The 23,408-nt window shown below is 37.7% G+C and overlaps 1 long non-coding RNA gene across 1 annotated transcript in view; it reads right to left on the bottom strand.

Annotated features, from left to right (window-relative positions):
- LOC129053083 (uncharacterized) overlaps positions 1-23,408 on the bottom strand; it is a 365,830-nt gene that overhangs the window by 253,453 nt on the left and 88,969 nt on the right. Inside the window, exon 2 of the long non-coding RNA XR_010139035.1 lies at positions 21,404-21,514. This is a non-coding gene — a long non-coding RNA (uncharacterized LOC129053083). The remainder of the gene's footprint in view (positions 1-21,403; positions 21,515-23,408) is intronic.

Here is a 23,408-nt window from a genome sequence, read left to right as displayed (position 1 = left end):
AATAGTTGATGCAAGACATAGGCTGTTCCTTTCTAAAGTAAGCTCTTAACAATTTGGAATTGTTTTGATGCAGCACAGGCAAGCCCCACACTTGGGGCTTAGGTGGGAGGGTTCTTGGCTTCACTCAGGAAAGAATTCAAAGGCAAGCCAGTGGTGTTAAACAGCAACTTTAATTGAAGCAGAAGTGTAGAGAGCAGCAGAGGTACTGCTCCTGCTCCTTGCAGAGCAGGGCTGCCCCATACGCAGTGTCCCCAGAATAGCAGCTCAGAGGCAGTTCTACACTCATGTTGATTCCCACTTTTAATTATATTCAAATTAAGGAGCAATTTATGCAGAAATTTCTAGGATGAGGGTGGTAACTTCCAGGTTGTCAGGTCATTGCCATGGAAAGGGGCAGTAACTCCTGGGTGTTGCCATGGCAATGGTAAATTGACATGACACATTGCTAGACAAGGCTTAAGGAAAGCTAGCTGCTTCTGCCCTAGACCTGGTTTAGCTAGTCCTCAATCCGGTCTGCTGTCCAAGCCCCGCCTCTGGAGTCAAGTCCTGCCTCCTACCTCAGTTTGAGCTTGCTTTGAGCATACTTCCAGACTGCAGTCCCTGTGGTAATATATGATACATATGTCTACACTTTAAAAGTACACGAAATTAAAAATTATAACGTGATTATAAAGACAAAGAACAACCAGAGTTACCTCAGCTCTGTGATTCTGTGTAATCACTTGCTTTTATTGGTGTCTAAATCAGTGAAACGAAGTGTTAAATTTAAGGAGTAAAATTTGGGGGGATAAAGACATTTTTATTACATTTGAAAATAAAATATTTTACTGAATTTGAACAATATACTCAAGCATGAAATGTATTCTTTAATTGCTCATTAATACTACATAAAAATCAAAATGCTAAAATTTTATATCAGTTGCATATTTCAGTAGTTGCCTACATTTTACTTTTGCTTAGTTTTCTTAAAGTTGTCTTATGATTTTTACTATGACAACTATATGCAAAATGTTTTATAGAGAAAATTTATACTTTATTTTCTTTCTGGTTATAATTATTTGTGTTAATTCATGTGTATTACTAAAAACATATTCTGTTGAGGTAGCGGCGTTAAAAATATATCTCACAACTTAGTGTATATACTAAAAATCATTCAATTATGCACATTTATTAAATGGTTTATTGTACTTTAAATGAATGAATTGTACAGCATGTAATTATAGCTCAATTAAACTGGCTGTGTGTGTGTGTGTGTGTGTGTGTGTGTGTGTGTGTGTGTATCCAGGTGATTGTGTCATGGAGGGAAACATTTTTTTATGTAAAATCTTTCATAATTTGGCCCCAGTCTCTGGTATTTTTGTTTTTCTTTTTTCTTTTTGTTTTAAACAGTCTATTGAGGAATAATTAACCTACAGTAAACTGCATGTTTAAAGTATGCAATTTGATAAGTTTCCACATACATATACATCTGGTAAACCAACACCTCAATTAAAATAGTGAACATATTCATTTATAATCTCCTAAAATTTTCTCAGGCCTCTTGATAATCTCTCCTTCCCATGTTTCCTGCATCCCACTTCCCAAGCAACTGCTAACCTGCTTTCTGTCACTAAAGGTTAGTTTATATTTTCTAGATTTTTATATAAAGGGAATTATAGAGTAAGTAGTCTTTCATGTCTACCTTCTTTCACTGAGCATAATGATACTGAGAATCATCCATGTTGTTGTGTATATCAATAGTTCATTCATTTTTATTGCTGAGTAGTATTCCACATTTTTATCCATATACCACTATTTTTTATATATTCATCTATTGATAGACATTGAAGTTGCTTCCAGTTTTTAGCTATTACAAAGAAAGCTTCTGTAAACATTATGTACAAGTTTTTATATGAACTTGTGCTTTCTTCTCCTTTGGGTAAATACCTAGAAGTGGAATAACTGGAACGCATGTAGGAGTATGTTTAATTCTTTTTAAGAAACAGCCAAACTATTTTTCAAAGTGATTATTCCAACAGTGCGTGATAGTCCCAGTTTACTCTATATTTTCACTGACACTTTATATTGCCTTTTATGTTTAGCTTTGTATTGTAATGTCTGTGTCACTGTGTCCCACGTGGTTTTAACTAATATTTCTGTATGATGAGCATCTGTTCGTGTCCCCATACATATATATATACACATATATATATATATACGTATGTGTATATATATATGTGTATATATATATGTATGGGGACACGACGAGATGTTCATATATATGAGCATATATATACATATGTGTGTGTATATATATTGTATATATACATACATATACACACATACTTTTGTGAAGTTTCTCACCAAATGTTTTGCCCTTTTAATTAAATTGGCTCATTTGTTTTCTTTTTAGTTTCAAGAGTCCCCTATATATTCGGCTGTACATTTTTTATTGAATATGTGACTTGCACATATTTTGTCCTAGGCTGTAGCTTTTCATTCTTCTATCAGTGTCTTTCTCATTTCCAACATTTTTAACTTTGATGAAGTCTAATATATCATGTTTTCTTTTATGAATAATACTAGAGGTTCTCTGAACTTTTATAATCTTTAAGTGTATATCTTTCGCCAAATTTGGAAAATGTTTAGTCACTATTTCTTCAATAAATTTTCTGCCCTACACTATTTCTCCTCTCCTTCTGGAATCTGATTATGTATATGTTAAACTTTTAGATATTGTTCCATAGATTCCTGAAGCCCTGTTTTTTGTTTGTTTGTTTGTTTTTTGTTTTTTTTTATGGAGTCTCACTCTGTCGCCCAGGCTGGAGTGCAGTGGCGCAATCTTGGCTCACTGCAACCTCCACCTGCTGGGTTCAAGCAATTCTCCAGCCTCAGCCTCCCAAGTAGCTGGGACTACAGGCATGTACCACCATGCCCAGCTAATTTTTTGTATTTTTAGTAGAGACGGGGTTTCACCATGCTGGCCAGGCTGGTCTTGAACTCCTGACCTCGTGATCTGCCCGTCTCGGCCTCCTAAAGTGCTGGGATTACAGGCATGAGCCACCATGCCTGGCCGCCCTGTTCATTTTTTAAAATATTTTTTCTCCCTTTTGTTCAGATTGAATTGTTTCTATTGATTTTTCTTCAAGATCACTGATTCTTACATTTGTCATCTCCATTCTACTTTTGAGTTCATTCAATGAGTTTTTTATATTAGTTATTGCAGTTTTAAGATCTCAAGTTTTCATTTATTTTTTCTTTATATCTTTTATTTCTTTGAGGACATTTTTTATATTTCTATTTACTTCAAAAACATTTACCCTTACTTGATAGAGCATTTGATAGCTACGTTAAAGTCTCTGTCATATAATTTCAACAATTGCATCATATTGGCATTTGGCATATGTTTATTTTTTATGGACATGGACAATTTTTTCTGATTCTTAATATACTGAGTAATTTTGGATTATCTACTCGACATTTATCTCAGTTGGTCTATTTTGAAGAGAGATGTGCTAAGATCTCTTGCTATAATTGTGGATTTGTTTAATTCTCTCTGTATATCTGTTAGGTTTTGTTTGTATATTTCAAAGTTAGGGGCATACAAGTCCATGGTTATTACACCTAGTTGATGTATTTTTATGCAATGTTTCTCTTTATTAATGATTTTCTCTCAAATTCTACTTTGATGTATTATTACCTCACTAATCTTTTTTTGGTTAGAATTCACATAGCATTTATTTGCTCTATTTCATTAACTTCAATGTTCTGTTGGTTTGGTTTTAGGTGTATATCTTACAAACAGCATATAATTGGACTTTGTTTCATAATTTGGTAATCTTTCCTTCTATATAGCTGAATTTAATCTATTCACATTTATAACGATTGCTGACATTTTTAGAAATTTTCTCTCATTTTATGTTTTTTGTATAACATCATTTTCTGTTTCATTTTTTCTCTTGACTTTCAGTTTGATTTATAAAGTTTTCTATATTTTTTCTCTACATATTTTGAAGCTATAGATAATATTTCTAGTTTTTACTGGTTATTTTTAATATTTTAAGGATATATAAAATTGTACTAATTTTTTGTCTGTAATACTCTTCACCACTTCTGTCATAAGGATATATAAAATTTTTCTAACACAACCTAAAATTATTATAATTTTCATTCACCTACTGAATATGACATAGAACTTAGCACATTATAACCTCAAACTAAATACTCTAATATTTTTCATTTTACCTTGAGCATTAATTTTATATTTTCTTAAACATCAAAAAGTAATTCTTACATTCAATTAATTAAATATATAACTATATAATCTATTTTTGGTTTTTTTAACTTTTAGTTTCAGGGGTACATGTGAATGTTTGTTATATGGATAAATTACATGTTGCAGGCGTTTGGTGTAGAGATTATTTCATCCCCCAGGTAATAAACATGGTACCTGACAGGTAGTTTTTTTATTCTCACCCTCCTCCTACCCTTCACCCTCAAGTAGGACCTGGTGTCTGTTATTCCCTTCTTTGTACTGATTGATACTCAATACTGATTATTAGGTATCCATGTTGTATTAGTCCGTTCTTGCACTGCTATAAAGAAATGCCTGAGACTAAGTAATCCATTTTTTTTTTTTTTTTAAAAAAAGGTATAATTGGCTCATAGTTCCACAGGATGTGTAGGCAGTATGGCTGGGGGGGCCTCAGGAAACTTTCAATCATGGTGGAAGGTGAAGGGGAAGCAAGCAGGTCTTACATGGCCGGAGCAGGAGGAAGAGAGCAAAGGGGGAGGTGCTACACACTTTTAAACAATCAGATCTCGTGAGAACTCAGTCACTAACATGAGAACAGCAAAACAGAAATCTGCCCCCATGATCCAATCACCTCACACCAGGTCCCTCCTCCAACATTCAAATTACAATTCAACATGAGATTTGGGTGGGGACACAGATCTAAACCAGGTCACATGTGTACTCAATGTGTAGCTCCCACTTATAAGTGAGAACATGTGGTGTTTGATTTTCTGTTCTTGCATTAGTTCACTTAGGATAATGGCTTCCAAATCCATCCATGTTGCTACAAAGGATAGTATCTCATTATTTTTTATAGCTGCATAGTATTTCATGGTGTATATGTACCACATTTTCTTTATCCAGTCTACCTTTGATGGGCATTTAGGTTGATTCCATGTCTATGCTGTTTTAACCTGTTCTTGTATTCTACACTCGCCCTTTCTTCTTATTAAGTATATAGTTTAAGAGTTCCTTTAGTGACCCTCTCTGACCTGTAAAAGAGCAGGCTGAGCATATGTAAAAATACTTTCATCTACCCTCACTCTTGAAATTATTTTTATCTAGCACTTTAAGATAATACTATTTTTTACTGATGATAAATACACTGTGAGTCTAATTGATTCCTTCATAGGTAATCAATGTTTTCTGGTAGTTTTAAAGATAGTATCTTAATCCTTAACGTTCTGCAGTTTTATTATGATGTATCTAGCTGTATATTTTCATTTATCCTGCTCAAATCTCATGTACACTACAGAACTGAGAACTCAAGCATTCAATTCTGGATGTTTATTCTTTTTTTTTTTTTTTTTTTTTATCTTATGTTCTCACTGAAACACATGTTTAATATTGTCAGTTCAGACTTTGAGACTGCTTTTATACATCTCGAATTACCTTGAAATTATTTACCCCCATTCATAAAATGAAAATGTATATGAATATGACCTAAGAATTAATTTTATTTTTTTCTTTTATTATTATTATTATTATACTTTAGGCTCTATGGTACATGTGCGCAACGTGCAGGTAAGTTACATATGTATACATGTGCCATGCTGGTGCGCTGCACCCACCAACTCGTCATCTAGCATTAGGTATATCTCCCAATGCTATCCCTCCCCCCTACCCCCACCCCACAACAGTCCCCGAAGTGTGATGTTCCCCTTCCTGTGTCCATGTGTTCTCACTGTTCAATTCCCACCTATGAGTGAGAATATGCGGTGTTTGGTTTTTTGTTCTTGCGATAGTTTACTGAGAATGATGATTTCCAATTTCATCCATGTCCCTACAAAGGACATGAACTCATCATTTTTTATGGCTGCATAGTATTCCATGGTGTATATGTGCCACATTTTCTTAATCCAGTCTATCATTGTTGGACATTTGGGTTGGTTCCAAGTCTTTGCTATTGTGAATAATGCTGCAATAAACATACGTGTGCATGTGTCTTTATAGCAGCATGATTTATAGTCCTTTGGGTATATACCCAGTAATGGGATGGCTAGGTCAAATGGAATTTCTAGTTCTAGATCCCTGAGGAATCGCCACACTGACTTCCACAAGGGTTGAACTAGTTTACAGTCCCACCAACAGTGTAAAAGTGTTCCTATTTCTCCACATCCTCTCCAGCACCTGTTGTTTCCTGACTTTTTAATGATTGCCATTCTAACTGGTGTGAGATGGTATCTCATTGTGGTTTTGATTTGCATTTCTCTGATGGCCAGTGATGGTGAGCATTTTTTCATGTGTTTTTTGGCTGCATAAATGTCTTCTTTTGAGAAGTGTCTGTTCATGTCCTTTGCCCACTTTTTGATGGGGTTGTTTGTTTTTTTCTTGTAAATTTGTTGGAGTTCATTGTAGATTCTGGATATTAGCCCTTTGTCAGATGAGTAGGTTGCAAAAATTTTCTCCCATTTTGTAGGTTGCCTGTTCACTCTGATGGTAGTTTCCTTTGCTGTGCAGAAGCTCTTTAGTTTAATTAGATCCCATTTGTCAATTTTGGCTTTTGTTGCCATTGCTTTTGGTGTTTTAGACATGAAGTCCTTGCCCATGCCTATGTCCTGAATGGTAATGCCTAGGTTTTCTTCTAGGGTTTTTATGGTTTGAGGTCTAACATTTAAGTCTTTAATCCATCTTGAATTGATTTTTGTATAAGGTGTAAGGAAGGGATCCAGTTTCAGCTTTCTACATATGGCTAGCCAGTTTTCCCAGCACCATTTGTTAAATAGGGAATCCTTTCCCCATTTCTTGTTTTTCTCAGGTTTGTCAAAGATCAGATAGTTGTAGATATGTGGCATTATTTCTGAGGGCTCTGTTGTGTTCCATTGATCCATATCTCTGTTTTGGTACCAGTACCATGCTGTTTTGGTTACTGTAGCCTTGTAGTATAGTTTGAAGTCAGGTAGTGTGATGCCTCCAGCTTTGCTCTTTTAGCTTAGGATTGACTTGGCGATGCGGGCTCTTTTTTGGTTCCATATGAACTTTAAAGTAGTTTTTTCCAATTCTGTGAAGAAAGTCATTGGTAACTTGATGGGGATGGCATTGAATCTGTAAATTACCTTGGGAATGATGGCCATTTTCATGATATTGATTCTTCCTACCCATGAGCATGGAATGTTCTTCCATTTGTTTGTATCCTCTTTTATTTCCTTGAGCAGTGGTTTGTAGTTCTCCTTGAAGAGGTCCTTCACATACCTTGTAAGTTGGATTCCTAGGTATTTTATTCTCTTTGAAGCAATTGTGAATGGGAGTTCACTCATGATTTGGCTCTCTGTTTGTCTGTTATTGATGTATAAGAATGCTTGTGATTTTTGTACATTGATTTTGTATCCTGAGACTTTGCTGAAGTTGCTTATCAGCTTAAGGAGATTTTGGGCTGAGACAATGGGGTTTTGTAGATATACTATCATGTCATCTGCAAACAGGGACAATTTGACTTCCTCTTTTCCTAATTGAATACCCTTGATTTCTTTCTCTTGCCTAATTGCCCTGGCCAGAACTTCCAACACTATGTTGAATAGAAGTGGTGAGAGAGGGCATCCCTGTCTTGTGCCAGTTTTCAAAGGGAATGCTTCCAGTTTTTGCCCATTCAGTATGATATTGGCTGTGGGTTTGTCATAAATAGCTCTTATTATTTTGAGATATGTCGCATCAATTCCTAATTTATTGAGAGTTTTTAGCATGAAGGGTTGTTGAATTTTGTCAAAGGCCTTTTCTGCATCTATTGAGATAATCATGTGGTTTTTGTCTTTGGTTCTCTTTATATGCTGGATTACATTTATTGATTTGCGTATATTGAACCAGCCTTGCATCCCAGGGATGAAGCCCACTTGATCATGGTGGATAAGCTTTTTGATGTGCTGCTGGATTCTGTTTGCCAGTATTTTATTGAGGATTTTTGCATCAATGTTCATCAAGGATATTGGTCTAAAATTCTCTTTTTCTGTTGTGTCTCTGCCAGGCTTTGGTATCAGGATGATGCTGGCCTCATAAAATGAGTTAGGGAGGATTCCCTCTTTTTCTATTGATTGGAATAGTTTCAGAAGGAATGGTACCAGCTCCTCCTTGTACCTCTGGTAGAATTCGGCTGTTAACCCCTCTGGTCCTGGACTTTTTTTGGTGGGTAAGCTATTGATTATTGCCACAATTTCAGCTCCTGTTATTGGTCTATTCAGAGATTCAACTTCTTCCTGGTTTAGTCTTGGGAGGGTGTATGTGTTGAGGAATTTATCCATTTCTTCTAGATTTTCTAGTTTATTTGCGTAGAGGTGTTTGTAATATTCTCTGATGGTAGTTTGTATTTCTGTGGGATCAGTGGTGATATCCCCTTTATCATTTTTTATTGCATCTATTTGATTCTTCTCTCTTTTTTTCTTTATTAATCTTGCTAGCGGTCTATCAATCTTGTTGATCCTTTCAAAAAACCAGCTCCTGGATTCATTTATTTTTTGAAGGGTTTTTTGTGTCTCTATTTCCTTCAGTTCTGCTCTGATTTTAGTTATTTCTTGCCTTCTGCTAGCTTTTGAATGTGTTTGCTCTTGCTTTTCTAGTTCTTTTAATTGTGATGTTAGGGTGTCAATTTTGGATCTTTCCTGCTTTCTCTTGTGGGCATTTAGTGCTAGAAATTTCCCTCTACACACTGCTTTGAACGCATCCCAGAGATTCTGGTATGTTGTGTCTTGGTTCTCGTTGGTTTCAAAGAACATCTTTATTTCTGCCTTCATTTCGTTATGTACCCAGTACTCATTCAGGAGCAGGTTGTTCAGTTTCCACATAGTTGAGCGGTTCTGAGTGAGATTCTTAATCCTGAGTTCTAGCTTGATTGCACTGTGATCTGAGAGATAGTTTGTTATAATTTCTGTTCTTTTACATTTATTGAGGAGAGCTTTACTTCCAAGTATATGGTCAATTTTGGAATAGGTGTGGTGTGGTGCTGAAAAAAATGTATATTCTGTTGATTTGGGGTGGAGAGTTCTGTAGATGTCTATTAGGTCCGCTTGGTGCAGAGCTGAGTTCAATTCCTGGGTATCCTTGTTGACTTTCTGTCTCGTTGATCTGTCTAATGTTGACAGTGGGGTGTTAAAGTCTCCCATTATTAATGTGTGGGAGTCTAAGTCTCTTTCTAGGTCACTCAGGACTTGCTTTATGAATCTGGGTGCTCCTGTATTGGGTGCATATATATTTAGGATAGTTAGCTCTTCTTGTTGAATTAATCCCTTTACCATTATGTAATGGCCTTCTTTGTCTCTTTTGATCTTTGTTGGCTTAAAGTCTGTTTTATCAGAGACTAGGATTGCAACCCCTGCCTTTTTTTGTTTTCCATTTGCTTGGTAGATCTTCCTCCATCCTTTTATTCTGAGCCTATGTGTGTCTCTGCACGTGAGATGGGTTTCCTGAATACAGCACACTGATGGGTCTTGAGTCTTTATCCAATTTGCCAGTCTGTGTCTTTTAATTGGAGCATTTAGTCCATTTACATTTAAAGTTAATATTGTTATGTGTGAATCTGATCCTGTCATTATGATGTTAGTTGGTTATTTTGCTCGTTAGTTGATGCAGTCTCTTCCTAGTCTCGATAGTCTTTACATTTCGGTATGATTTTGCAGTGGCTGGTACCGGTTGTGCCTTTCCATGTTTAGCACTTCCTTCAGGAGCTCTTTTAGGGCAGGCCTGGTGGTGACAAAATCTCTCAGCATTTGCTTGTCTGTAAAGTATTTTATTTCTCCTTCACTTATGAAGCTTAGTTTGGCAGGATATGAAATTCTGGGTTGAAAATTCTTTTCTTTAAGAATGTTGAATATTGGCCCCCACTCTCTTCCGGCTTGTAGGGTTTCTGCCGAGAGATCCGCTGTTAGTCTGATGGGCTTCCCTTTGATGGTAACCCGACCTTTCTCTCTGGCTGCCCTTAACATTTTTTCCTTCATTTCAACTTTGGTGAATCTGACAATTATGTGTCTTGGAGTTGCTCTTCTCGAGGAGTATCTTTGTGGCATTCTCTGTATTTCCTGAATCTGAATGTTGGCCTGCCTTGCTAGACTGGGGAAGTTCTCCTGGATAATATCCTGCAGAGTGTTTTCCAACTTGTTTCCATTCTCCCCGTCACTTTCAGGTACACCAATCAGACGTAGATTTGGTCTTTTCACATAGTCCCACATTTCTTGGAGGCTTTGCTCGTTTCTTTTTATTCTTTTTTCTCTAAACTTCCCTTCTCGCTTCATTTCATTCATTTCATCTTCCAGGGCTGATACCCTTTCTTCCATTTGATTGCATCGGCTCCTGAGGCTTCTGCATTCTTCACGTAATTCTCGAGCCTTGGTTTTCAGCTCCATCAGCTCCTTTAAGCACTTCTCTGTATTGGTTATTCTAGTTATACATTCTTCTAAATTTTTTTCAAAGTTTTCAACTTGTTTGCCTTTGGTTTGAATATCCTCGCATAGCTCGGAGTAATTTGATCATCTGAAGCCTTCTTCTCTCAGTTCGTCAAAGTCATTCTCCGTCCAGCTTTGTTCCGTTGCTGGTGAGGAACTGCATTCCTTTGGAGGAGGAGAGGTACTCTGCTTTTTAGAGTTTCCAGTGTTTCTGCTCTGTTTTTTCCCCATCTTTGTGGTTTTATCTACTTTTGGTCTTTGATGATGGTGATGTACAGATGGGTTTTTGGTGTGGATGTCCTTTCTGTTAGTTTTCCTTCTAACAGACAGGACCCTCAGCTGCAGGTCTGTTGGAGTACCTGGCCAGCCGTGTGAGGTGTCAGTCTGCCCCTGCTGGGGGGTGCCTCCCAGTTAGGCTGCTCGGGGGTCAGGGGTCAGGGACCCACTTGAGGAGGCAGTCAGCCCATTCTCAGATCTCCAGCTGCGTGCTGGGAGAACCACTGCTCTCCTCAAAGCTGTCAGACAGGGCCATTTAAGTCTGCAGAGGTTACTGCTGTCTTTTTGTTTGTCTGTGCCCTGCCCCCAGAGGTGGAGCCTACAGAGGCAGGCAGGCCTCCTTGAGCTGTGGTGGGCTCCACCCAGTTCAAGCTTCCAGGCTGCTTTGTTTACCTAAGCGAGCCTGGGCAATGGCGGGCGCCCCTCCCCCAGCCTCGCTGCCGACTTGCTGTTTGATCTCAGACTGCTGTGCTAGCAATCGGCGAGACTCCGTGGGCATAGGACCCTCTGAGCCAGGTGCGGGCCAGAATCTCCTGGGGCACCGTTTCCTAAGCCCGTCGGAAAAGCACAGTATTCGGGTGGGAGTGGCTCGATTTTCCAGGTGCCGTCTGTCACCCCTGGAAAGGGAACTCCCTGACCCCTTGCGCTTCCCGAGTGAGGCAATGCCTCGCCCCTGCTTCGGCTGGCGCACGGTGCACTCACCCACTGACCTGTGCCCACTGTCTGGCACTCCCTAGTGAGATGAACACGGTACCTCAGATGGAAATGCAGAAATCACCCGTCTTCTGCGTCGCTCGCGCTGGGAGCTGTAGACCGGAGCTGTTCCTATTCGGCCATCTTGGCTCCTCCCCCCCGTTTTTTCAGTTATTATATCAGCAAACATTACTTCTCTGTGATATTCTTCACCACTTCTGTCATTCCTATAGAATATTTGTTGAAGCCTCTCAATCCATAGCTCACATGTCTTCATTATTCTATTTTTTTAAAAATTGTTCTCTTTGCTATATTTAGAATTTCTCAGTACTCTGTCTTGCAATTTGATATGTTCTCTCTGACTACATGCAACCCAAAGTTTATGTTCTTTTAAATTTTTTATTTAAATGACTTTTTTCATGTCCAGGATTTCTAATTGGTTCTTTTATATTCATATGGTCTCATTTTTCATTCTTTTTGCTTGTTTATTTCATAATTTTCTATTTTCAATGAAAGTTGTTCATTTACCTCTTTCAGCATCCTAAACATTTTTTTTAGATGACAGATCTTTTCATAAAATCATTTCATTATGAATGAATTCATATTCTGATTGTTTATTTCCTTGGTGACCTCACTTAAGTGTAGATATTTTTCATGTGTTTTGAAATTTTGCTGTAGAAGCTCATTTTGAATAGAATACAATTTTATTTTTCTTCCACATGTTCTATTCTCCATCCTTCCTTTTTATTGTCATTTCATGTTGCTCCTACATAGTTTCTAGGACAGTTGTCCAGAACAGGTCTTATAACAGATTTTCAAAACCCCTGTTACATAGTGATATTGAAGATATAGTAGAGCCAATGGCAGCTTGGGCCAGTTCCTCACAAGAAAAGTATATCTTTGGTCTTCTATTCCCCCACCTCCCAGGCCAATTGCTTCCTATAATTTTCTAGCCCTATCAATGAGTGGTAATAGCAGATAAATTTTTCTCATCTCTAGACTCATATATACAACTACCTACCTAACTTCTCCACTTGGGTATCTAATAGGCATCTCAAACCCTATGTGCCTAAAGTTGAACTCTTGGTTTTCAGTCTCACCCCAAACTCTCCCCCAGTGTTCCTCATCTAAATAAATGGCACCACCGTATACCCAGTTGGTCAGGCCAAAAACCTTCAAGGCATCCTTAAATTTCTTTCTGTCACTATCCTATATCCAACCCATCAGCCTGAAGTGTCAGTTCATTCTTCACAAGATATCTAGAATCCAGCACTTCTTACCATTTCCATCAGTACTTCCCTGACCCAAGATACCATTATCTTTTCATTACCATTCCAAAAGCCTCCTTACTGGTCTTCATGCTTCTTCTCTTGGCCCCTTTTAATCAACATTCTACAGGACATCCAGGGAACTCACTTCATGATATAAGTCAGACTGTATCACTCTACTGCTCAAAACCCTCCAATGACATCCATTCCCATTCAGAATAATCTAAATTACTGTCATGGCCCACAAGCCCTTACCTGATCTGGTTTCTCCTTATTTCTTCAAATCATCTCCTACCACTTTCTACTAATTCCACAATGTCTGGTGGAGATTAAACATTATCATGTGTGTAGAATGTCTCCCATAGGGTTTCACACATGTACGTTGCTCAATATATGTATACTTATTATCATAGTTGTATAATGAAGAAGTTAAGAATGGGGCCTGGCCTAGAATGATGGGATTTAGGCAGAGACCGATATGAGTAATCATGAAAAGAAAAAAAAAATATGGTGATGGAGTGCTTAGAAGGGCTAAGAAGAGGAGCTCAAAGTGAAGGAAGTGAGATGCTGTGCCTTGCTGCCATTACTTTTCATTCCCTCCTGCCCACCATACACACATAACACCACAACCACTGGCCACTTTTTGTTCAATTCAGTACTTATCTGAGTCGTGTGGGAAAAGTAACCATCTTCTCAAGCTTTTTGTATTAGAATTAACCACTAGCGAGCAAAAGCTTGCAGATTTGGATACATCAATTAAAAAGCTAGGTCTTTCTGCATTCCTATAAGGACCATTACAACCAACACCCAAACTAATCTGTGTCCTTCAGTTGGAGTTGTTTCAAGTAAGAGTTAAAATGTAATATTTCAAGACAAATTCCTTATGGTAGATAGATATGCCTCCCCTCTTATAGGTCTTGCTTTGGCAGAGCTGCTGAGCACTAGTTCTTTACTAACAGCTCACCGGCATTCTCAAAATCTTGCTGATTTTGGTATATAATTTACAAATCTGTAAATGCTTCAGAAGGGAGTTCTCTTGATTCTACTAAAAATAAGCATAAAATGATTCTTGCTCATTCAATACTATTAATTCCTACATAGTGATCTGTCACCAGTTCTCACAAAGGAAGGTCTACACAGAGAGCGGTTAGAGCAAAATCTATTGGTATCATCTGATGGCTCAAGTATTTTGTATTATAAATTGGTCACATGAATAAAACAAAAGATTAAACTCCTCTTTAAAAAACAGGTTTTCACTAAAGAACTTACCCATGTAAACAAATACCACCTGCTCCCCCAAAACCCATGGAAATTAAAAAAATAAAAATTAAAACAGGTTTTCAAAATATTCTTCTCAATAGTATTAGAATTTTATATCCCCCTAGAGATATAAGCACCAGAGTTAAAATGGCTCCGATATGTTTTGATTTGAAAAAAATACAATTACGCAAAGTTAACTTAAGGGGAAATCCATGCAAGCATGTTAAGAGAGGATTACTGCCGAATGTTGTGATAAAGCAGGCAGGTACCAAAATTCCTGACCCAGCTCAGCCCTAGGCTTGTCATGAAAGTAAATAATTGCACAGCCATCTTCACCTTGATGATGGAGGCTCAGATTAGAATTTTTCCAACCAAAAATGACTGGGCGCAGCTGTCCCCTATTTTGTCTAGTCAGCATTAAGCATTGCAGATAAGTGAATATTACTGCATTAATTGGAATTAATCTTTGCAGAACTTAAAGAAAAAAGGCTAAGCTCTATTTCTATGAAGATGGCAGAAAAAGGCAAGGACAAAGTGGGACCACTTGCAAGGCCAAAATCTGAGAGCTTGTGGAAAAAGGGTAGGATCTATATTTTTAATTAATAGCTTTTAGGCAAAGGCCTCTCAAAGACCTTGCATAGGAGAGGGTGGTATTTGGGGTTCACTACTGAGGTCAGTAAGTAATTGGGTTTTTTGTTGTTGTTTGTCTATTAACTAGGTGTGTAGCAGGACATAATGAGGAGGGAAAATGGAATATCATCCAACAAATTCCCTTTCCTTTGAGACTAACTTTAATTTCCCATTGCCTCTACTTATATTGAAAGTCCCAATTATCCAACTAAATTCCAGTTAAGCAGTGCCAAAACAACCCTCCAGCTCAGTTATTTAAATATAGTAAATATTCAATAGAAAGTAATATAATTCCTCATTTGAAGAAGTTGATTCATTAACAAATTCTACTTGTACTTGTACAGTGTATATTCACCTTCCTTTGTGAAAGATGGTGAACATATACACCCTGAGACAAGTACTGATCGTATCATAATTGGTAAGACACAGTCCTTTCACACAAGGAACCCATACTCTATTGAGGAGAGAGACAAAGTGTCATTCAAATATTCCACAGTAGTGCAGTGATAAAGAAATGTACATGTGCCATGGAAGCACAGATAAAGGTCACATAATGCAGACTAGAGATGAGAGGGAAAGCTTCCTGGAGGAGGCAAAGCAGGGCAACAGCGTAAACAAGGGTCCAGAGGTGATAACCAGCAAGATAAGATTAAGGTGCGATTAGGGCATTTTGATTTGCTAGACTACAAAATGGAAGCAGGAAGTGGCAAGTCATTAATATATATAAAAACATTTATAAATATGTATATATACACGTCATTATATACACATAAATCTCCTGCCTCTATCAGGTGAGAAGGCCTAGAAACAATGACACCCCAGGAGCAAAGAACACTTCCTGCATGCAGATGTTGGATTCTATTACCATTCTCCAATAAAAAGAATCAGGGATCCTTGGAGAAATGGCTGATTCTAGGACTGGGGCAGGAAGTATTGAAGATGAGCATAGAATCCTATAGTGCCAGAAAGTAAGGAATTACTCAAAAGAAAAAAGGAAGGAAGCAAAGAGGGAAAGAAAGGGGAGGGGAGGGGAGGAGAGGGGAGGGGAGGGGAGGGAAGGGAAAAGGGAGTGAGGACCAATAATGATGGGACGTGTTAAAGGGATACAAAGACAACTGAAAAAGAGCTCCCAATGGCCAAAGCTGGAATGCTTTCAGCAACAAAATAAAGTAATATCAGATTATATTCTAAAGTATAAAAAGTTATCCATGAGTCCATCCTGGTATAACTCAATGAATGAATGAATGAATAAAGAAAAAGAAATAAATATCCCAGGTGGAGAATTTCAAATAATTTATATAGATATTTCACTCTAAATGAAGTGGAATATAACTGTCTGACTCCATAAGTGTGGCCTTCATGTGGTGACTTCCTTCTGAGTAAAGTATAGAAAGGGGGAAGGAAGAGTAACTTCACAGTGGAGAAACCTGACAAACACTGTCTTAGCCAGGTTCAAGGTCAACATCAACAGTGCTCTCATATTGATAGTAGGTATCTTTGATATGATGTGATGAAAGAGCACTTTACCTCTATGGTCTTCCTCCCAGAAACCCATGTCTTAGTCCATTTTGTGTTGCTATAATAGAATACTTAAGGCTTGGTAATTTATGAAGAAAAGAAATCTATTTAGTTCACAATTCTGCAGGCTTGGAAGCTCAAGAAGCATAGTGCTGGTATCTACTCAGCTTCTGGTGAAAGTCTCATGCTACTTCCACTCATCATAGTGGAAAGCAGAAGGGGAGTGGACATGTACAAAGAGATCACATGGCAAGAGAAAAACAAGAGAGAGAGAAACCAAGGCAGCCAGAACCTTTTAACAACATGCTTTCATTGGATCTAATCCATTCCCGTGAGAGGGAGAACTCACTCACCACTATGGGAGGGCATTAATCCATTCATAAGGTACCCACCCCTATGACCAAAACACCTCCCACTGAGCCCCACCACCCAACAGTGCTACACTGGGGAATCAAATTTCAGCATGAGTTTTGGCAGGGACAAACCACATCAAAACTATGGCACCATAACTCCAGTCTAATTACGAGAAAACAATTAGATGAATCTCAGTTGAAGGACATTTTGGAAAACACCTGACCAGTGCTCCTCAAAACTGCCAAAGTCATCAAAAACAAGTGAGAAACTGTCAAAGTCAAGAAATGCCTAAGGAGGCATGATAACTAAATGGAATTTAGTATTCTGGATGACATCCCAGGTTAGAAATAAACATTTGGTAAAAACTTTAAAAATTTGAATTAAGTGTGCCCTTTAGTTAATAATAATATATTAATATTTGTTCATCAATTGTAACAAATGTGCTATACTAATCTAAAGTGTCAATAAGAGGGGAAACTGGTTGCAGATTATATGAAAACTCTGCAATATCTTCACAATTTTTTTATAAATCTAGAAATTTATTTAATTATATTAATAGTTTATTATTAGTATCTATGTTGCTATTAATATTTCATTATTACTGTTTTAAAATTAGTTGGCTGAACTCATGTGGTGCTATATCTGGGTTCTCTATTCTGTTCCACTGATATATAAGTCTATCCCTCAGTCAACACCACACAATCTTGATGACTGTACCTATATAATAAGTTTTGAAATAGTTATTCCTTTCACTTTCTTCTTTTCAAAATTGTTTTAGCTATTCTCCTTTCCTTGCCATTTCATAAAAATCTTTTCTATATTTAAATAAAACATTGCAGGGATTTTTATAAGAATTGGGCAAATTTTTATAACAATTTGGGGAGAAATGACATCTTTACTATATAGAAACTTCCAATCCATGAACACATATTCCTCTCCATTAATTTAGATATTCTATGATTTTTTTCATTACTATTTTGTACTTTTAAACATACATGTTCTGTAAGTATTTCATTTTTTAGTAGTTTCATATGCTCTTGTACTTTTAAAATTTAACTTAAACATCTTCATTACTGGTATATACAGTATATAAAAATGCAACTTCTTTTTGTAAGTTTATTTTGTATCCTGTGACTTTCTGAACTCATTTGTTAATTTTATGCATTTTATGTAGATTCCTTTGGATTTCTTATATAGATCATCATGTTAACTGCAAATAGAGATGGTTGATTTTTCTTTTCCACTTTGCATGTTTTATTTTTCTCTGGCATTATTGAACTGGATATGTCTTCCAGTCTTAAGCTGAATAAGAATTGCAAGAGCAGACATTCTTGCCTTATTGCCAATCTTTGGGGGAAAACATTCCGCCTTTCACTATTAAGTATAATGTTAGCTGTAGATTTTTATAGATATCCTTTATCAAATTGAGGAAGTGGTACCCTATTTCTCGTTCGCTGAGAGATTTTATCACAAGTAAGCTGAATTCTGGGAAACTTTTGCTGCATCAGTTGATATAATCATGTAATTTTTCTTCTTTAACCTGTTGATATGATGGATTACATTAACTGATTTTTTAATGTTGAACAAGCCTTGCATCCCTGGAATAAACCCCACTTGGTAATGGTATATAATTCTTTTTATATATTTCTGAATTCTAGTCGCCAATGTTTTGTTAGGGATTTTTGCATCTATATTTAGAAGGAATCTTAGTCTGTAGACTTTTTTTTGGACTGTCTTTGCCCGGTTTTTATATCAGAGTAATACTAGTTTCATATGAGGAATTGAGAGGTGTTCTCTACTCTTCTATTTCTAAAGAAGATTGTGAAGAATTGCCATTGATTATTCTTTAAACACAAGGTAGAATTCTCAAGTGAAGCCATCTTACTCTGGAGATTTATTTGAGTTTTAAATTATGAATTCCATTTTTAAAATAATTATAGGGCTTTTCAAATTACCTATTTCATATTGGGTGGCTTGTGAAAATTTGCATTTTTCTAGGAATTAGTCCACATTATCTATGTTGTCAAAGGTATGTGTTCATACTTGTTTGTAATATTCCCTTATTATCCTTTTGATGACTGCAGGTTCTGTAGTGAAGTTCCCTATTCCATTCCTGATTCTCGTGATTTTTTTTTTTTTTTTTTGCCTTCTCTCTTTTTTCCTTAGTCAGTATTGCTAAAGAAACTTTATCTGTAGGGATAGAGTGGTGGAGAATCAAGAACAGAAAGCTCAGATTTTAGAGTCATATAGACTGTATAGGACAGATGTGAAGTGCCTAGCGCATAGCAGGTCTCTGATAAATGGAAACTGTTGTTATTATGAATGTCTAATGATGCTTAGATGCAACTACCCAAAAAAATAAGATAGCTCCAAAATCCTGAGCAGGCTCAGGGGGAAGGAGCCAAGGAGGTTAAGAAAGGCTGAGACACTCCTGATTTCCAGTCTCAACTCCCACCAGTTACTCACAGTATTATCTCAGACAAAGCCACTCACCTCCCCCAGCCTCAACTGGCTCATCTGCAAAATGGACACAGTAATGGTACCTACCTCTTTAGGGTTGTGGTGAAGATAAAATGAGATAACATATGCAAATCACCTGTCATTTACTGATTGCTCAATAAACTATAGTTATTTTGATTCCCCTATCAAGGTGAAACCATTTCCAGCCAAAGCATTAATATCAGTGATTTTCTTTATTTGATGAACCAATCCACATCTGATTCTCTTTATAAGTATCTCTTGGGGTAGAATTGCAACGTGTCCTTCACTGTCTCTCACAAGGAATCTTTGGCTGGAATTCTGTGCTGAGGAATTTAATCACCTCTACGAATCCATTTAAATAAGCACTTCTATCACAGTGATATTAAAGAATGCATCATGGTCTGGTCCTGTCAACACAGAAACAGAGCTGCAGGGATGAAAGCAGACTCAAGACCTGGCGATCAGTTGTTCTGAGACTTTTTTCTCCAGAAGCCCTTTACCTGCCTTATTTTGCTGAGATAGGCTAGAAAGCTTTTGGAAGCAAAGTGGCTGTGGAGGAAGAGCACTTAAGGAAAGACTTCCCATTCCTGAATGACAGAAATTCTGCCTGGGGACAAGAGACAAAAATCCAGGTTCTCAATGCACACTGCACAAATAGACTCCAGCCTCTCTTCTTGGGACCGTGATTTCTCTTGGCTAAGTGGACACTCTTGCTCCTCAGGAGGGGTTTGACCTTCTCAAGAGCTGCAAGACAGAGCTGCCCACATCCAGTTGGCCAGGTCCAAATACAGGGCACTTAGGACCTTGACTGTATTCCCAGTTCATTTTTCACTGTCTGCAGAAAGCAAATGCACACCTTTACAAAGGTCAGGCCTAGCCTTAACCTCCAGTAGCCCAAAGGTACACAGGCTAATCAAAGTCTAGTGGTACTGTAGATAAGAATCCCATGCTGAACTTAAACAGACCCATTCTGACACATCCTGGCTGTGTGACCTTTGGTAAGTCTCTCAACTTCTCTGTACTTGAATTTCTTCATTTGTAAAAGGGAAGGAGTAAGAGCGTCTTCTAATAGCTCTTAAAAGTTTAAATGAGACAATGTTTAGCAAATACTGAATGCAACAGATGTTCTCAGCAATTGGTAGCTATCGTGTTGATTATTAACCCAAGTTGTGTTAAAGTCAAATGCATAAAGCCAAAGTATTTTCTTAGTCAGGTCTCTGGCCTTGAAGGAGAATCTACTCAAGTATTTTCAGTGTTCAAAATATTTCCCAATTTGGGTCAATAAATAGCTGACAAAAAATTGAAGCGTTATCCTAATTTTGTTTTTTTACAAAAGTGAATGTGAACATGCTGGAGAAAGTATACTCTCATATATTGGTGGTAAAAATATGAATTGTTATAGTCTGCCTGGAACAGAATCTGGTATTATCTACTAAATTAAATATATAGCTACATTTCATCCTAGCAATGCCACTCTTGGGAATCTACTCCACAGAAATAAAAGCACTGGAAACGGAAGGCATGTTTGTGAGAAGGGTTATAGCTGAGTGAACTGCATATCTAAACCATGGCCTTTTATGCCAGCACTTAAAGGAATGAGGTGGTTTCTATGGTGTATTATTAAGTGAAAAAAGCAAGATGTGGTAGTATATATATGATACTTGGATGCCACTGTTGTAAAATCAAATAACCAAAACCTCCCTTTTGTATGTGTAATATAAATATTCTATATAATTATGCAAACATGGAGGAAGACATGAAAAGATACTTACCAGGTTATTCACATTGGTTACCTTTTGGGAGCAATATAAAGGGTAGGAAAAAAGGCTTCACATTTTTTTTAAAAAGGTATCCACAGTGAAAACTTGTATTCTGTAGTACTCTTTAGGTAAAATAGCGGGTATGTGCACACAGGCACACATGCACAGGAAGATGTGAGAAAGGATGGTTGCCAAGATGTTACTGGTGTATATTTCAAGAAGGTGAAAAATAGGAAAATATTGATTTACTTATTAGTTTACTGATTTATGTATTCATTTATTTCACACAAACAGAACCTGCAAACTTTCCTTAGTGTAAATTTTCCCTTAAGAACTGACAATAGCAGTCCTTTTAGGAAGGAAACTGGACTGGCAGTGGATGGAAGAAAAATGCACTTTTCACTGTCCTTTGTTGCTTTTGAATTTCACACAATATGCATGTGCTACTGACTCAAAATAAGAAATAAAACTCAATTTGTGTTGTATCCCAAGAACCACAGACTCTCTTAGAGGCCAATGATTTACCATCAGTTTTTTCAGTGGGCATCACCAGCCTGCTCTTGTTCCTTTAGCACATCCTTTTCTTTTCCACTGTAGGGCCTGGGTTCCTGCAGTCCACTCTGTCCAGATAACTTCCTTCATACATGGAGGGAGGAAAGGAAAGATATTTAGTTGCCTTGTTACCTGCCCTTTTGATCTTGGCTCGAACATTATTTCCTCACCCATGCAACTAAAATAAATCTGCTGTTCTGTCTCCCAGTTGTGCATTGTATATGTATGATTTGGTTTGGCTCTGTGTCCCTACCTAAATCTCATCTTGAATTGTACTCCCATAATTCCCATGTATTGTGGGAGCGACCCAGTGGGAGATAACTGAATCATGGGGGCGGTTTCCCTCATACTGTTCTCCTGGTAGTGAATAAGTCTCATAAGATCTGATGGTTTGATAAGAGGAAATTTGTTTCACTCGGCCCTCATTCTGTCTTGCCACCACCATGTAAAAAGTGCCTTTTGCCTTTCACCATGATTGTTAGGTCTCACCAGACATGTGGAGCTGTAAGTCCAATAAACCCCTTTCTTTGTAAGACACACCCAGTCTCGGGTACGTCTTTATCAGCCCTGTGAAAATGAACGAATACAAAGTATTTTTTAATAAAGTTCTACTGACAATGCTCAATGCTCACATGATTTCTCTCACTCTAGATCATATGTGTGCAGTTTCACCTATAAGTGCATTGCCTTTTGCCTTGGGGTGGACTTAGGAAAGCTCAATTCTGATTGGTTTCAGAAGAACCATACAAAAGCCCAGAAGCTTCACAAGCAGCTATGCCATTCATCCCCTCATTTAGCAGAAATGTAATAAGCATCTAGAAGGGCCCTGGCTTTGTGCTGAGTCTTAGAACAAGAGTGAGCACAAATTAAGTTACTCCCTGATCTCATGGTGGTCACAGTACAGTGGGAGAGACAGGCATTAAAATTAGATAACAAGTGAATAAATAAAATAATTATAAGTTGTTCAACTGCAAAGAGAAAGGAGTGCAGGCCGGGCGCAGTGGCTCATGCCTGTAATCCCAGCACTTTGGGAGGCTGAGGCGGGCGGATCACGAGGTCAAGAGGTCGAGACCATCCTGACCAACATGATGAAACCCCATCTCTACTAAAAAATACAAAAATTAGCTGGGCGTGATGGCGTGCACCTCTAGTCCCAGCTTCTCGGGAGGCTGAGGCAGGAGAATCACTTGAACCCGGGAGGCGGAGGTTGCAGTGAGCTGAGATCATGCCACTGCACTCCAGCCTGGCTACAGAGCGAGACTCCATCTCAAAAAAAAAAAAAAGAAAAGAAAAGAAAAGGGAGTGCAGGGAGCTATCACAGCAATATACTAAAATATGTCTTGCTCATATGTGTGCTATATTTTTAATGTAGATAGATATAGCTATGATTGATTCATTTAAAGTGCAGTTGAATTCATAGGTTTATTTGCCCATGTACTTTTTCCTCAGTCGCTATATTCTAATAGCACAACTATTATCAATGTGGCAGTTGGGAGGGTGGGACAGGAAGAGGTACTTCATAAAAACTGCAAACATTAAAAAGGGGTCTCTACACATGTCCATACATTGAGAGAAACCTTGGGCTTTCTAAGTGAATGTTGGATTGCTATGCCACAGACCCCAAATGGATTTGAAAATGATTGTTGATATCTAAATGTCTTTATCAAGCTCTTCCAAGATCAGCTGTTTGATTTGCTCAGTAAAAAATGATGGTTATTTTTAAAGGAATCTTCATAATCCAAAGAATTCTGAACCAACAGCCTAATAATGCTCTGGAGCCATAAGATGAATGCATTCATATTCTCTCTCTCTCTCTCTCTCTCTCTCTCTCTCTTTCACACACACACACACACACACACACGAGCACCTGGCAAGTATTAGTAAGCAGCAACAGGCTATGAAAGGAGATTGCAAACTCTCTCATGCCGCTCCCATCTCTCATCTCCCAAAGACAGCTAGGAGCAAGATGAAGGGAAGA

Source organism: Pongo abelii, chromosome X, assembly GCF_028885655.2.
Source record: "Pongo abelii isolate AG06213 chromosome X, NHGRI_mPonAbe1-v2.0_pri, whole genome shotgun sequence".
Lineage (NCBI taxonomy): Eukaryota > Metazoa > Chordata > Mammalia > Primates > Hominidae > Pongo > Pongo abelii.
This window is presented reverse-complemented; position numbering and strand designations above follow the sequence as displayed.